This window comes from Pan troglodytes, chromosome 2, assembly GCF_028858775.2.
Source record: "Pan troglodytes isolate AG18354 chromosome 2, NHGRI_mPanTro3-v2.0_pri, whole genome shotgun sequence".
NCBI lineage: Eukaryota > Metazoa > Chordata > Mammalia > Primates > Hominidae > Pan > Pan troglodytes.
Genome location: NC_086015.1, coordinates 176800405 through 176817649, shown reverse-complemented (window position 1 = coordinate 176817649; position 17245 = coordinate 176800405). Strand labels below are relative to the sequence as shown.

Below are 17245 nucleotides of genomic sequence, written 5' to 3'. Positions count from 1 at the left end.
TCTAAAATTCTTCTACATTTAGGTTTTATTTTCACTGGTTATTGCTCTCAATAATGCTAATGGTAAGACAAGATTTTTCGGTAAAAATGAGTAGTGGCAATAGAAGTTAGGGGACTCACCTGCCTAATGAGATAACGCAAGGCTTCAAGCTTCTGGAGTTACACTTCTCTGTTGAAGAGAAGACCAAAACAATTGTGTGCTTATCTTCACAGAAGCATCAAATAAGGTTAACTGTACTCTTTGAATAATTTTCTTATTTTATGGGATAGTTTTACAAACATTTTGAGGATGAACCTCCATTCCATGCATGTGTATAAACCATACAAATGTAGTGCTGTATGAATAGATTATAAAGTACATTATAGAACATGCAAAGATATTTTGGCCCAGTGGATCATTTGGGGCCTCTTCTTAGAGCAGTACTCTAGCACTGGAATCAACACCATGCCTACATACCCTTGAAACAGGACCCTGGGAGAGACTAGCAAGGGTAATCCCAAGGAAGTCTTAGTTTAGAAGCAGCAAGCTTTGAATGAACCAAAGCAAAGTAGCAAGAAGGCTTTGATGCCTTCACTGAATCATTTTTCCCGGTTCTGTAAGACTGCACAACTAAGAATGGACTCATCAGAAGTCATCTGAAGGAGAAGGATAGTTCTATGTTATTTCCAAATTAATGTTACAGTAGTCATAAAGCTTCAATATAAAGATTAGAAGTAGGACTACCTGAGAATGGAACAAATTCGGATTATTGCTCTTGTATGTCACTAGCCTGGATTCTACTCTGAAGCACAATTGCTGTTCTTAATTCTCTTCAAAACTTGTCTATCCCAAGCTATTTCTCTCTCCTGTAAAGCAATTAGTGGAATTACACCCAACAGAGACTCAACAAAGGAGTAATTTAGGTTATGACAGCTTCCTAATCACATACCTGGTAGCAACAGACCTATGGAAAATGAGAAGTAGTTAGAACATCTATCTGCAAAGACCCGATATCTCTGATTGTTCATAGTTTTATATGGGGTACCTTGGACTTATAGTATAAATATGTATAGCCACAGCATCTACTAATAATGTAGACTGTCACCATGCCTGTTAAATTTCTCTAACTACCATATGAAAGTTACACCATTTTTAGTTCTTTAATTACCTATGTTTTATTGATAGGGTTCCTAAAACCTATTTTTTCCCAAGTCCCTTTACTGGATATTGCTGAAAGTCACCATGCACTTACAAACTTAAGTTTATTACTCTACCAGTACAATCAGGCATAAACTTGTCATATTCATCAGATTTTATGTGAAAAAAAGGAGAGTCATAAGAAAATCTAGGAAGTATTAATACATTGCTGACAAGGATCATCACCAATACTCTTCAAAATTAATATCCATTAATTTTGGCTTCCTTCCTACCTTCCTTCCCTCCTCCTTCTTTCTTCCATCCTGCTACTGAGAATAAAGTAACCAGATCTGGGGCTTTGGAGTGGGTGGGATGATTCCTATTTTTTTTTTGGCTGAGGGCAAAATATATGCATCACATTTTAAAACATCATAAAACATGAGTGTGAATCAAGTTTGCAACTAATGATTTTAAGGAGAAAGCATTTACATTTTAAAAGAACAACTTCAAAGCAAAAATCTTGGGTTAGCTTTCCCCCCACTGTCCAGTGCCCCTTAAAATGACTGCAAATAATTTCTGAAAGAGGAAAAAATCTCACAATAACAAAACAAAGGGGGCAGGGGGGACAGAGAAAATGGCACTATTTTAGAAGCTAGACTGCAGAAAGACAAGAAGCAAATCCTTAGCTAAGAAAGTTGATTCCTAGGTTAGCAGTAAAGAAGGTCAAAAACCAATTCAATTTGCACTATAGAACCCCAAATGCCCCAGGAATTGGCAGCACATGGAGTTGGAAGAATGGGGAAGGCAAATCTAAAGATAGAAGGAGCTTGAAATTCTATTTAGGAAGCAGAGGATCTCCAGATTCCCCGAGACCCAGAATTTAAGGCTTTTATTTTAGATATGGTAGTGAGTGAAACTCGGGAGTTAAACACACCATGAGATCCCAAAGTTCTATGCCTAACAACCTCCTTATTAGAGTTAGATTTTAAAAACTACATGTTTTTCTGGATAATAATGAAAACTGTGTCTTCTTTTTTATATAATGGTTTTCAAGGTATTTTTACATTTATTGCCTAATGTAATCTTTACAACAATCCCTTCTGGTAGGTAAGACAAAATGATTTCCTCCTCTTTGAGATGAGGAAGAAGCTGTCAACTTGTCAGTTGTAAAATCCTGCAGAGTAGTATGCAAAGTCTTCAAACCTTCACTTTCTTGTAGCTTAGACTGCCCTTTGATCCCTTTCCCACAGGTCTACTTGTCTAAGAAAGTAATTTGCCCTCTTTGGTGTTCATAACAGTCCTTTGAGAAGCTTTTAAAAAATAACCCAGTCCCCAAAATTCTCATTGGGTAAGACTGAGCTGAGGACCTGGAATGTACATTTTAACAAGTTATTCATGTGATTTTAATTCAGATAGTGGTGGGGGTCATCTTCTGAAAACAACTTCATTAAGAATTCTAATTGTCACCAGAGGAGAAGGCAACACATCTGGACCACGTTAGCTGGGTCTCACCAACAGCAAATGAACAAACAAATGAATAAAATAATCCAAAACCAAACACCAACTTACATTTTCACTAAGTGACATTTGCGTAGTACACCTATGACTTTCATCAAAAGTGGGTGGGATATGAGGGACATCTCTGTGTGTTTTGCAAAAGCTCTGTAGAGAGTATTATTTCTGTGTAGGTAGGAACCACCCGATGGATGCTTTTCAGAACTCAGGACAAGGAAAATAAAATAGTTATGAGCTCTAATTAACTTAGAATACTTTTAATCAGTGCTCCTTTTTGTCTTGCCTACCAGGAAGCTCAAAACAAAATTTGATATTACAAAGTTTTAGGCATATGTGAAGCAGGAGAATGGGGTCTGGACGCAGGAAACCTAAGGACTCCTAAAACTAAATCAAAGGGAAACACTTCAGCTATGACAGGAAATATCCTCTCCATTTACATAGGACAAACACCGAGTAAATGACTTTGTAACTTTCCTTCATCCTCTTCATTTACATAGGGTGTACATCAAGTAACCAATGGAAACCTCTTGAGGATATTTAAACCCCCAAAAAATTCTGTAACAGGGCTCTTGAGCCCCTATGCTTGGGCCCACTGCCACCCTGTGGAGTGTACTTTCATTTTCAATGAATCTCTGCTTTTGTTGCTTCATTCTTTCCTTGCTTTGTCTGTGCATTTTGTCCAATTCTTTGTTCAAGTTGCCAAGAACCTGGACACCATCCACTGGTAACATATGCACTTTTCCATTGAGAACCTCACGCTCTCATACAGTCATATACATGTAGTGTCAGATTTTTTTTTAATTTTAACTGTCTTATTATACATGAATTTTTAAAAGCTATCTTAAAATCATTTGAGATGTAGGTAGGGCACAAAGTATAAATAAATACACCTGAGAAATAAGAAATAAACACATTCATCCAGAAATAATTTCAACGTGAAGAAAGAACAGAGAACTAGAGGTTTGAAGTGGTAGATTTTTTTTTTTCAAAACATCATTCTTTCAGGCACAGTTGGTAAGTACACCTGTCATATATGCTTCCAAAAATGTAGCTCAAAATGATAACATACTGAGAGAAAAACAAATCTTTGGAATAGAAAATTCATTTGTTATAACCAGTTTTACTTACACTCTCTCAAAATAGCCATCTGTACTAAAACGTGTACATAACAGAATGACTTGCTGCAATACAAAAAGGTTCATATATATATTTAGGCTTTGGAACTTTCTAAAGGCTCGAAAACTTCTCTGAAGCACCTTTCATACTTTCTACAGAGATGCTTTATATAAGTGAATAAGAGTTTATGTAAAGAAACAGCAGCTGCTTAAATAAATCCCATTACAGTGTTGCCTGCTCTATTTTTTCCTTTTTTCTTCCCGTTAAAATACTTATTTAGCTTTTCCCCTTCTGAGGTCCTCCCTGCATTTTAATTTTATTTAACAAACTTCTGCAAGGTGCAAACTATATGCTATTACTTCCCTTTGTGCTTTATGAGTATTAACTTATTGAATACTCATAGAAAACTATAATGGAAGCAAAAATTTCCCAAGGTCATATGGCTACCATGGAAGAGCTGAGATCTGAAACCAAGGAGTCTGGCTTCAGTATCTGTGACCACACTGTATACACTACTGGCTCTATGCTTACATATATGACTGAAAAACGCAATGCCAAGCAGAGAAAAATACATCATCCATCCATTAATTCTTTTCCTCCTATGCAAACTGGATATCTGTCTAACTACATTGGCCATTTCAATCAAATTGCCTGAAGAATCTTCTTGCAGTTCTCAGATATCTATCTATAGATGCTGATTTTATTTTAGAAAAAAAAGGAAAATGCTTCAAGATGTATACATAATTCTTCAATCCTAACATATTATTTGACTTGGCAATAGCTTTTGGATGGTAGGAGAGTCACTACATTAAACATATATATCAATCACAAGAAGCATCCAAGTTGAGAAATATTAGTTTAAAAGGATGAAACTTAGAACCAAGAAAATAATGTAATAATGTAATCCCTACTTTTTATAGGTTTCTCCTTCTATTTACTTATAATAAGGACTTGATGCATAGATAGACTTTTAACTGCCTTGAACTCTTATTTGAAGTATATAGGATAAGAGTAACAATTTATTTTAATTATTAGAAACTATTCATTTTACTAAACAAGTATAATGTTATGCTATTCAGGATTAATGTTTTATAAGATATTACTAGTATTATTAAGGTGTTTAAGGTAAAACGCTTATTTAAATAGACTGTATTACAATCCTCTAAACGTTATTTTTAATAGAATAGGGTAGAAAAATGAAGGTATAAAGAGTATTTGATGGCAACTTAGTGCAAAGTGGAAAGTTTAAAAATTATCTATCCAGTTTTAATTCTCCCTAAGATAATTTTTCTGGCTTATAACAACAGTAATCTTTAATAATTATTCAGTTTTTGTCAAACAAATCTGAAATTTGAGTAGGGCTTATTGAGGATGACTCAACTCAGTTCCATATAGCATCAGCTGGGTGATTCTATTAGGGCTAGAGGATCCACCTCTAAGAAGACTCACTTATGTGGCTATCCGGTTGGTAGTGGCTATTGACTCAGCCAAGGTTGCTGACAAGGATAATTGGCTCCTCTTCATGTGGCTTGTACAGGGAGCTGCTTGGACTTCCTAACAGCATGGTGTCTGGGTCCTAGGAGGTTGCTAGAAAGGAACTTCCTCAGTTCCTAAAACTGAGGTTCCTAGACCTAGAAAGTGTCTGTGAGGCTTTTTCTGCCCAAGCCTCTAAGTCTCAGAATGTCACTTCTACACTCCAATAGACAAGCAAATCATAATGGCCAGCTCAGACTCCAGGGAGGGGAAATCAGATTCCATGTCTCAATACATAAATAGCAAATAATTTATAGCTATCTTTTAATCAACTATATCAATATATAAATTGAACATAATGTTTATAAAAATGCGAAGTTTTCATTTTCTTAAACTAAAAAGTTGGTGCTAACATTTTTGTCAATAAATGTAATTCATCATATAAACAAAGTTAAGGATAGAAAGCATATGATCATCTCAATAAATTCAGAAAAAGCATTTAATAGAATTCAGCATTCCTTCATGATGAAGACCCTTAACAAACTAGGCAAAGAAGAAATACACCTCAAAATAATATAGGCCAAATATGCTAACCCACAGCCAATGTCATACTTAATAAAAATAGTTGAAAGCATTCCTTTTAAAACTAGAACAAGACAAGGATTTTACACTTCCACCAGTCCTGTGCAACACAGTACTGGAAGTCCTAGCCAGAGCAATCAGGAAAGAGAAATAAATAAAAGGCATCCAAATTGGAAAAGAGGAAGTTGTATTATCTCTGTTTACTGATGATATGATGTTATATCTATAAAACCCTAATGACTGTGCAAAAGAAACTCTTAGATTTGATAAATAAATTCAGTGACGTTTCAGAATACAAAATGGATAAACAAAAATCAGTAGCATTTTTATACACTAACAACAATGAAACCGAGAACAAAATCAAGAAGGTAATCCCATTTATAATAGCTACCTAAAAAATACCTAGCAGCATATTTAAACAAGAGGTCAAAGATCTCTACAAGGGAAGCTACAAAAGTCTGAGGAAAGAAATCATAGAGGACACTAACAAATGCCAAAATATCCCACATTCATGAATTGGAAGAATCAATATTGTTAAAATGACCATAGTGCCTAAAGCAATCTACAGATTCAATGCAATTTCTAACCAAAATATCAATGTCATGTTTCAAAGAATTAGAGAAAACATCCTAAAATGTATACGGAACCAAAAAAGAGCTTGAATAGCCAAAGCAACCCTAAGCAAAAAGGACAAAGCTGGAAGCAACACATTACCTGACCTCAAATTATACTACAAGACTATAGTAACTATAACAGCATAGTACTGGTATACAAACAGACAAATAGATCAACGGAACAGAATTGAGATCCCAGAGGTTAAGCTACATATCTATAGCCAACAGATTGACAAAAACATACACCAGGGAAAGGACAGCCTTTTCAAATGGTGCTGGGAATTGCCATATGTAGAATAATGAAACTGGACCCCTCTCTCACACCCAACACAAAAATCAACTCAAGATGGAATAAAGACTTAAATGTAAGACCCGAAACTATCAAAATGATAGACAAAAACCTAAGGAAAATTCTTCTGGATATTTTCCCAGGCAAGGCATTCATGACTAAGATCTCAAAAGCACAAGCAACAAAACCAAAAATAAACAAATGGGACTCAGAGAAACTAAAAGTTCCTGCACAGCAAAAGAAATAATCAACAGAGTGAACAGACAGCCTATGTAACGGACAAAATACTTGCAGACTATGTATGTGACAGTGGACTAATATCCAAAATTTATAAGAAACTCAAACTCAACAATAACAACCAAATAACCCAATTAAAAAGTGGGCAAAGGGGCCGGGCATGGTGGCTCACACCTGTAACGCCAGCACATTGGGAGGCTGAGGCAGGCAGATTACTTGATGTCAGGAGTTTGAAACTGGCCTGGCCAACATGGTGAAATCCCATCTCTACTAGAAAACACAAAAATTAGCTGGGCATGGTGGTGTGTGCCTGTAATCCCAACTACTCAGGAAGCTGAGGCAGGAGAATCGCTTGAACCCAGGAGTTGGAGGTTGCAGTGAGCCGAGACCACGCCACTGCACTCCAGCCTGGGTGACAGACAGACTCTGTCTCAAAAAACAAAACAAAAAAAATGGGCAAAGAACATGAGTAGACATTTTTCAAAAGAAGACATACAAATGGTCAACAAGCAAAAAAAAAAATGCTCAACATCACTAACCATCAGATATGCAAATTAAAACCACAATGAGGTATCATCTTATACCAGTCAGAATGGCTATTATTAAAGTCAAAAAATAACAAATGTTGGTGAGGATGCAGAGAAAAAGAAATACATATACACTGCTAAGGGGAATGTAAATTAGTAAGACCTCTATGGAAAACAGTATGAAGACTTCTCAAAGAAATAAGAATAGAACTACCATTCAATCCAGCAATCCCACTACTGGGTATCTACCCAGTGGAAAAGAAATCATTATATCAAAAATATCTGCACTCTTATGTTTATCACAACACTATTCACAATAGCAAAGATATGGAATCAACCTAACTGTCCATCAACAGATGAGCGAATAAAAAAGTAATATATATATAACAACTTATTATATATACATATATATAACACATAAATATTGAATATATATGGGATACTATTCAGCCATATAAAGAACGAAATCATACATGGATAGAACTAGAGGTCATTATCTTAAGAGGAAACAACTCAGAAACAGCAAGTCAAACACTACCCATTCCCACCTAGAAATGGGAGCTAAATAGCGTGTAGACATGAACATACAGAGTGGAATAATGGATACTGGAGACTTGGAGGGGTAGGAGGGTGGGAGACAGGTGAGGGATGAATAATTACTTAATGGATACAATGTATATTATTCAAGTGAGGCTTACATTAAAAGCCCAGACTTCAACACTACACAATTTATCCATGTATCAAAAATGCACTTGTACTCCTTAAATTTATACAAATAATAAAAAAAGAAAACAAACAGGCAAGGAGTTATAAAATCCCTCCAAAAATAACAAGAGGCAGTAGCAGTCCTGCCAAATATAAAAGCATACTCTATAACCACCATAATTAAAAGCATATGAGGTTTCTCCAATGAACAAAATAGATTACCAGAAATCTACTTAAGAATGTATGAAAACTTCGTGTATAGTAAAGGTAGCATCTCAGTTCACTGTTGAAAACATAAATATTTGTAATAAATTATGTTGAGACAACTGAATACTTATTTCACAACCTAACATTACTCACCACAATAAGTTCCAAATGAAACAAGAATTTTGGTGAATAAAAAAGTAAACCACATAGACACCACTCATTATCACAAAGATACAAATTTAATGCACAATGTGATACCATTCCTAACCTGTTGTATTTGCAAACTTTAAAGTTTGACAATACATACATAGGCAGGAGTCAGGTATAGATTCTGGAGCAAGTGTAAACTATACAATAACCATTGTGGTGAATCTGTATTATCTTCCACAACAGAACCAGTTCCCTTTCTAGGAATTTCCCCTAAAAATAAACTTCCTATATCTATTCCAGATCTATATCTACATTCATATTTATCTATATCTATGCAAGAGTTTATTCATTGTGCCATCATTTGGAAAGGCAAAATAGTGAAAACTATCATATGATGCCATCCATAGGAAGCTAATTTGAGTGAATAATGATGAGTAGGAAGTATGTAGCTGAAGATGAATGAAGTGGATATTCACGGTCTGTGTTACATCTAAGATGTATTAAGTTAAAAAAAATCAAACTGTAAGAAAGTTGATAAATAAAGATATTGCACAGTATGCCACTATTTGTATAAGAAATGAGTATGCATACATACACATATATACATATGCAAATATAAAAAATATAAATTTAGGTTTTTTTGCAAAAAGAAATTAAGAATATAGTATCCTTTTATGAGGTAAATGGAAATGGTAAGTGAAAAGATTATTATGGGAGAAATATTTGAGTATACATTTTCATATAGTTTTATTTTGAAAAACTATATTTTTTAAATAAGAACTCAAGTAATTTGAACACAGTTTTCTTATTGAACACTTTAAGTGTACTTTAATGGTTTATATCATATGGACCAAAAGAACTACAAGAAACCTTTAATTTTTACTTTTATGATATTCTTTTAGTAATAGTATAGATACAATCCTAAAACCAACTTTCTCTCTCTTTCTCTCTAGGTCTGTGTGTGATTATAGTTGCCTGTGTGTTGTGAGATAGAACGATAAGTACCTATTTTAACTTTATTAGGAACTAGTTTTCACTGTGAGAAAAGGAAAATACTAGGAGGGAAGGTGAAGTTGAAAAAGAATCTTATGGCATTTCATTTGAATTTAAAATAACAATGTGGACTCATTTTTTAACTGCTTTGTTCAGGTATAATTGACACATAAAAAAATTGTGCATATTTAAAATATGTAATTTGATATGTTTTGACATATGTATTGACATATGTATGACATGTATATGTAATAGTTACATAGACATGTAACTTGTAATAGTTACAAAATGTAACTTGTAACATGTAATAGTTACATGTCTATGTAACTATTACTGCAATCAAGATTGTATCCTTATCTATCACTCCCAACAGTGTTCTTATATTCTTTGGAATCCCTCTCTCTCTTCCCCAGTGTCCCATCCCAGCAACCACTCATATTCTTTCTGTTACTATAGTTTGCATTTTCTAAAGTTTTATACTAATGGAATTATCCAGTATATACTCTTGCCAAGGAGAGAATCTGACTTCTTTCATTCAGAATAATTATTTTAATATTCAATAGTTAATTCCTTATTACTGAGTTGTATTCCATTTTATGCTTATTTCACAATTTATCTGTTCATCTGCTGATGAATATTTAGGTTGTTTTGGGTTTCATACTAATAGAAATAAAGGTTCTATGAACATTCATGCACAAATTTTTTAATAGACACATGCTTTCTTTTTTCTTGGTTAAATACTGATGAGTGGGATGGTTGGATCTTATAGTAGGGCTGAGCGTGGTGGCTCATGCCTGTAATCCCAGCACTTTGGGATGCCAAGGTGGGTGGATCACCTGAGGTCAGGAATTTGAGACCAGCCTGACCAACGTGGTGAAATCCCATCTCTACTAAAAATACAAAAATTAGCTGGGTGTGGTGGTGTATGCCTGTAATCTCAGCTACTCAGGAAGGTGAGACACAAGAATGGCTTGAATCCAGGAGGCAGAGGTTGCAGTGAGCTGAGATAGGGCCTCTGCACTCCAGCCTGGGCAATAAAGTGAGACTTTGTCTAAAAAAAAAAGAAAGAAAGAAAAAAGAAAAAGAAGAATCTACCCAGTTGTTTTCCAAAGTGGTTGTATCATTTTACATTCCCATCTGTGTACAAGAGTTTGGAATTCCTCACACCCTCCACTAACTTGGTATGATCATCTTTTTAACTTATTTTGCTACATGTAAAGTGGTATCTCATTTTTGCTGTCATTTGCATTTCACAGCATGTGCTTATTTCTTATCTCTTATCTCCTTTGGTGAAGCATTGTTTAAATATTTTGACTGGTTTTTATTTTGTATTTTGGTTTCTTATTATTGTGTTTAGAGATTTTGTTATACATTTTGGGTATAAATCCTTTACAGATATATTATTTGAAAATATTTTCTCTCAATTTGTAGCATATCTGTTCATCCTCTTAATGAAGTCATTTGATTTAAATTTTGGTGGTGTCCAGTTTATCATTTTTTTTTCTGGAATTCAAGTAGTGTTAATTCTACTTTGTTCTTTTTCAGTGTTGTTTTAAAAATTCTAGGTTCTTTGCACTTCCATATGACTTTGAAACTCAGATTGTCAATTTCTTTCCTTTTAAGAAAAAAGGCTGATTATATTTTTATTGGTGTAACATTAAATCCATAGATTAATGGGAGAGAACTGATATCTTAATAATAGTGCCTCTTTTGTTCAAAGACCAAGGTCTATCTCCATTTATTCTGGTCTTCTTTGATTTATCTCAACAATACTTTTCTATTTTCAGAATACAGGTCTTTAACAACTTTTGTCATATTCATCCCTATGTATTTCATATTTTCATGTTATTGGCTTTGGCAGAATTTGCTCCTATTCTTCTATAATAGTTTCATAAAATGAAGCTGATGCCTTTAATTTGACCTTCCTTCTTTTCTAATATAGGCGTTTAGTATATAAATTTTATCTTATGTCTGCTTAGGGGAAGTTCCTAAATTATGATATATTGTATTTTCATTCAGTTTAAAATACTTTCCATTTTTTTATTCTGATTTATTTTTGATCCAAGTGTTATTTGGTTTTCAAATATTTGGGAATTTTCCAGAGACTTTCTTTTATTGATTTCCATTTCAATTCCATTAAGATCAGAAAACACATTTTGCATGACTTGGATCCATTTAAACGTACTGCAACTTGTTTTGTGATCCAGAATATTGCTTATCTTGGTAAAAGTTCTGTGCATGCTTGAAAAGAATGAGTATTTTGCTCCTGTTGGGTGGGATGTTTTATATATATGTCAATTATGTCAAATTGGTTATTAGTATTGCTCAAATCTTCTATATTCTTATTGATCTTCTGTCTACTGATTCTATCAATTACAGAAAAAAGGGTATTTCAATTTCTGATTAAAATTTTGTATTTGTCTGTTTCTCCTTGAAGTTTGATCAGGTTTTGATTTATGTATTTTGAAGCTCTATTATTAGAAGCATAAGCATTGAGGCTTGTTATATCTTCTTGATGGATTAACCCCTTTATCATTTTGAAGTGAACTTTGTCATATAATTCAAGTAATATTCTTTGTTCTGAAATTGGTATAACTGATATTAACATAGCCATTCTGGCTTTCTTTTGAGTAATGTTAACCTGGCATTTATTTTCCATTCTGTTACTTTTAACCTGTGTTTTTATATTAAAATGTATTTCTTTTAGACAGCAAAAATGTTTTAATTTTGTTTTTTATCCAATCTTGACAATCTCTGCCTTTTAAATGGAAATGTTTAAAACATTTGCCTTCAATGTGATTATTGATATGGTTAAATTTGACAGATTTTTATTATGTGTTTTCAATATGTTCCACCTGTTTATTCCCCTTTATTTTTCTGCCTACCTTTGGATTAGTTGAACATTTTTATAATTCCATTTTGCATCCTTTTTTGGCTTATTAGGTGTAACTCTTTGTTTTGATATTTTAGTCATTGATTTAGGGTTTATAGTGGACATCTTTTTATTGATATGTAATAATTGTACATACTTATGGGGCACATGAGATATTTTGATACTTGCACACAATGTGTAATGATACAATCAGATTAACTGGGATATATATTACCTCAAGCATTTATTATTTTTTGTGTTGGAAACACTTCAAATCTTTTCTTCTAGCATCCAGGAAAAAATTATTCAAAAGAATTAAAGTGAACAGTGTGTGACACACACACAGGACTATAACCAATGCACATTCCTAACCAGAGAAAGTGGTGAACTCTTAATTTGTGAGGCATGGGGTAGTGTACTTAGGAAGCTCTTGCTTCAGTAGCAGGAAACGATTAGTCCTACTTTCTACTGGTGATTAATTATTCCAGCCTCCAAAAGGTCTTAATTTCACTGTAGCTATTACAATATATTTTGTTGGGTATAGAGAATTCCACATTGATAATTTTTTTTGGAGGGGGTATTATTGTCATTTAAAAACGATCTATAAGAAGGGAAAGGCTAATTTCTACCTAAGTGTCTGAGTGTGGTCAAGAAGAGACCACATACCACGGGATGGACCACTTTCTGACAGACCCCTCTCCTCAGGGAATAGGGGGCAGAGCCAAAAGCGGCTAGAGTGAGGATTTCACCTGTCCACTGCCAGCAATGGGCCTGTCACAAGGAAAAGGGGGAGGGCAGAACCAAGATGACAATGCCCATGAGTGTGGCAGGGTTCAGACTGTTTAAGGAGCAAGCTCAAAGAATCTTCCTCACTGGGAGGGGGCCGAGGAGAATGGCAACCATGAGAATGCTTTGCCACAGGGCTGGGATTATGGCAGAGAAAGAACTGATCCTTTCTGACAAAGGGTGTTCCAAAGAGCTTTCCAAGGCTGAAGGACACCTCTTTTTTTCTCCCTCATTCTCCATGAGTCTAATACTGGATTACCTCCTCCTCCATCCCCTGGAATGCTAGATTGCTCAATTAGTTTGAAAATAAACCAGTTAGAGCCTAAGTGACTGAGAACTCTGATTTTTCCCCACGGAACTAATTTTCCTCTAGGTTACCATTGTGGATCCACAAGGCCCATCTCGGCCTGACTGTGCATTGAAGGGCATCATTCATTCTCAACTGGGCCACTGTGGAGAGGAGACACTGCCACAGCCCACTAGACCAAGAGTTGGGAAGCATAACTCAGGAATTCCCAAAGCACAAGGAATAGTGGTGCTAAAAGAGATAAAGTGGGAATAGTGGAGGAAAGCCTGCAAGAGATGGGAGGGCACTGTCATGGGGACTGAAACCTCCAAAAGCCCAATGTTGGTGGGAATCCAGCACTATGGGGGCCCCCAAAGGCCAAGGGAGCTATGCATGTCTGTGAGGGAGGGGAGAGGAGCCAAGGGAAAGTCTCCCAGCTTTTGTACATCAACATTACTGCCAAGCAGCCTCCTGGCTGCCCAGTATCTCTTAAGCGACAGCTCAGCAGACCTCTGTGAAGGTACTGGTTGCAAGCAAGAACCTGAATGTTGCCTAATGGAACCAGCCAAAGTCCAACTAAATCCAGATGAGAGGGAGGGAGGTCAGGCCTTGCCTCCTACCTGTGGCCCCATTCTCAATGTCCCTTAGCCAGGATGGCCTGCTGCTTCCAAAGTCAACTGTACAGTCCAATCACCGCTTACCCACAGCCTCCCACCACCAGCCTCTGAGCTGGGCCAAAATCCATGTATCCTTCCCTATGTTCCTCTGCTGCCTTGACACCCTGTCCCCCACCACCTGACCATGCCCCCTCAACACCTGCCCACCTTGAAGGGTATGGGGCTGTGTGTGCCCTACAGGGCTGAGGCCTGGCCAGGGCAGGGCTTGTGCTGCACAGAAGGCGCAATACACCAGCTTGGTCTCTTTGTCCACGAATTCCATAAGAGACCTCCAGAACACCCACTCATCCCCCTCTACTCTCAGTCAGTCTTGACATGGATGTTGGCCAGGGCCAGGGGTCCACTAGGCTTCCCAGGCTGGGTGTCACTGAAGCAGAGGCAGAGTGCGCTGGAGTTGTTCCATGATGAGGGACTCACAGAACCAGGGCACAGCATACTCCAGGGTGATAGGCCCATGAAGTCAAAGTGGAACTGGGAGTACTTCCAGAGGCAGGTGTTGAACTGGTGCAGGATGCAGCAAGGGGCGAACTCTCATGAGTAGGACAGAGCCAAAGCGTGTAGATGAGGCGGCGCAGTAGCAGTGGGTAGCAGCCATGCAGACACAGGTACATGCGTCCCATGACAAGGATGGAGGTGTCATAAATGAAGAGGGCCCACATGCTTGCCTGGAACTTCCAGTTCAAGTTCATCATGGACTCCCACAGCGAGCATCACCTCGCAGAAGTAAGCCGTGGATGTCATACAGGTACCAGTAGGACAGGGCCACTGAGGCCAGGCAGATGCCAAGGTGCTGACTGGGGGTGGCTCCTTGTTTAGCCCTGGGATCTCAGTCCTGGGAAAGCTTGCAGCAGGAAGAACTGGTAGTTCAGTGGACATTGGCCCCTCTCTCTTGTCATACTGTTGAGTGCGCTGCTCAGAACAAACATCAGAATCACTGTCCAAAAGTGTCCCAGGTTAACCTTTGTTGGCTGGTCCTTGGTGCCATTCTCAGTAGGTAAGCACCAGCCCCAGGGCTCAGGTGATCTGCAGCTGGTGGACTGGCAGCTTCCATGTGTGCCTTTTATTTGGGCATCCTGTTTGCTGGTTCCTCTGATGTATGTTTTTATAATTAAAATAGAGAGAAAGTCAAGTGTGGTGGCACACACCTGTACCAGTGCACATGATGGCACACTCCCAGTTACTTGGGAAGCTGAAGTGGGAGGATCACTTGAGCCCAGGAGTTCAAAACCAGACTGGGCAGCATAACCAGACTCTATCTCTTTCAGTGAGTAAGAGTCTTGTTTCCCCAACTCTGGTAGCCTGGTTGCAAACATAAAGAGGTCACTAGGATTATTTTTTCCCCAGTATGCCCAAATAAAGCTCAGTAACTTTCACACTAACATTCTTACATGTCAATTGAGTGAATGAGGAATGAGCATCTGTTTCCATTGTACGAATGTGGTACAAACTGCTGACAGCTTTTTGGTTTTTGCTTTTGAAAGTACTGTACTTTGAAGTACTTTGCTCGCCCTTATTTTCACTTACATTGTTTCTGATTAAAATTCTGCTGCTATTATCTTCTTCTGTATGCCTAGTGTATTTTCCTTCTCAGATGATTTTTATATGTTCTTATTACCATTATTTTCAAGCAATTTCATTATGATGTGCATGTTGTCATTTATTTTGTGTTTCTTGTGATTGGGGCTCATAGAACTTCTGGGATCTATAGATGTATAGTTTTCATCACATTTAGAATTCTCTCAACAATTGTGTCTTCAAATATTTTCTGTAACCCTTTCTCTCTACTCTGCTTTAGAGAATTCAGTTATGCACATATGAGGTCTCTTAAAGTTGTGCCACAGATAGGCCGCCAAAGCTCTCTCTATTTTTCTAAATTTTCTTTTCTCCGTTTCATCCTGAATAGTTTCTATTGCTGTGTCTTCAAATTCACTTCTTTTCTTCTGTGATGCTAATCTGCTCTAATCACATTCAATGTATTTTTCATTTTACATATTATAGGTTTCATGTTTAGAAGGTAGCTTCAGATGTGTGTATATATATACACATTTTATATTTAACTTAAAAATATTTAATACAGTTATGACTTTTAATATCTTGTCTGCTAATTCTAACGTATTGGTCAGTTCTAGTACAGTGTCAGTTGACTTAGTATTTTACTTATTAAGGGTCATACATAAGTACTTTTTTTGCATACTTTGCAACCTTTGATTGGATACCAAACATTTTGAAATTTATCTTATTGGGTGCTGGATATGTTTGCAGCCCTAAAAACATTCTTGAGCTTTGAGCTGAGCCTCTGTTAAGGTATATTACAACAGTTTGCAAAGCCTTTTGAATCTTGCTTTAAGAAGTGTTAAGTAGGTACAGGGCAGCACTAGATCTAGGGTTAATTATTTTCCACCACTAAGGCAAGAACTTCCTGAGTACACTACCCCATGTCTCATGAATTAATTTGTCAGTTTAGCTGGTTAGCAGTGTGCATCAGTTCTAGTTTTGTTTACACATCATACGTTGGTCAATGTAATGGTTTTGGCAAATTCTTTCCCTGAACTCTGATGGCTTCTTCACATGCATGTTTTAATCATGGTGCTTAATACTCAAGGGAGACCCCCCACTGCCCCCGTTGCCACCCGTAGCCACTTTGGTCGGCTGGACTCCATCTCCCCAGTCCTGAGAGTCGGCTACATTCCATCTGGGTTTGTCTTTCCTACAGTGTAGTCTGAAAACTCTCAAGGCAATAAATTGGGAGAGTTTTATGTTATACTTTGCCTGTTTTTTTGTTTCTCAGCATTTGTTCTCCTTCATCTTCATTGTCTGACATCCATTGTATTGGAACTCCTTGTTTCCTATAATTTATCTAATTTAGTTTAGTTTTGTGTTTTGGTTACTTTAGGCAAGAGGTAGATCCAGTCTGTTACTCCATTTTGGCCAGAACAGAAGTAAAATCATAACATTAAAATATATATATGGAGAGAGAGAGAGAGAAGAGAGAAAGAGAGAGCAGTCCACTGAAAGCATCTATATAAAATACTGGCAAACTTTTTTTTTTCTTGTAAAGGGTAAGATAGCATATATTTTAGACTTTGCAGGCATATGGTCT

The 17245-nt window shown here is 36.6% G+C and overlaps 1 protein-coding gene and 1 pseudogene across 9 annotated transcripts in view; both read right to left on the bottom strand.

Moving 5' to 3' along the window:
* The window catches only part of NLGN1 (neuroligin 1), a 905219-nt gene that overhangs the window by 635596 nt on the left and 252378 nt on the right, over positions 1–17245 (bottom strand). The gene's annotated exons all lie outside the window — the stretch shown is intronic.
* LOC112208581 (transmembrane protein 229B-like) lies at positions 9864–15573 on the bottom strand (annotated as a pseudogene).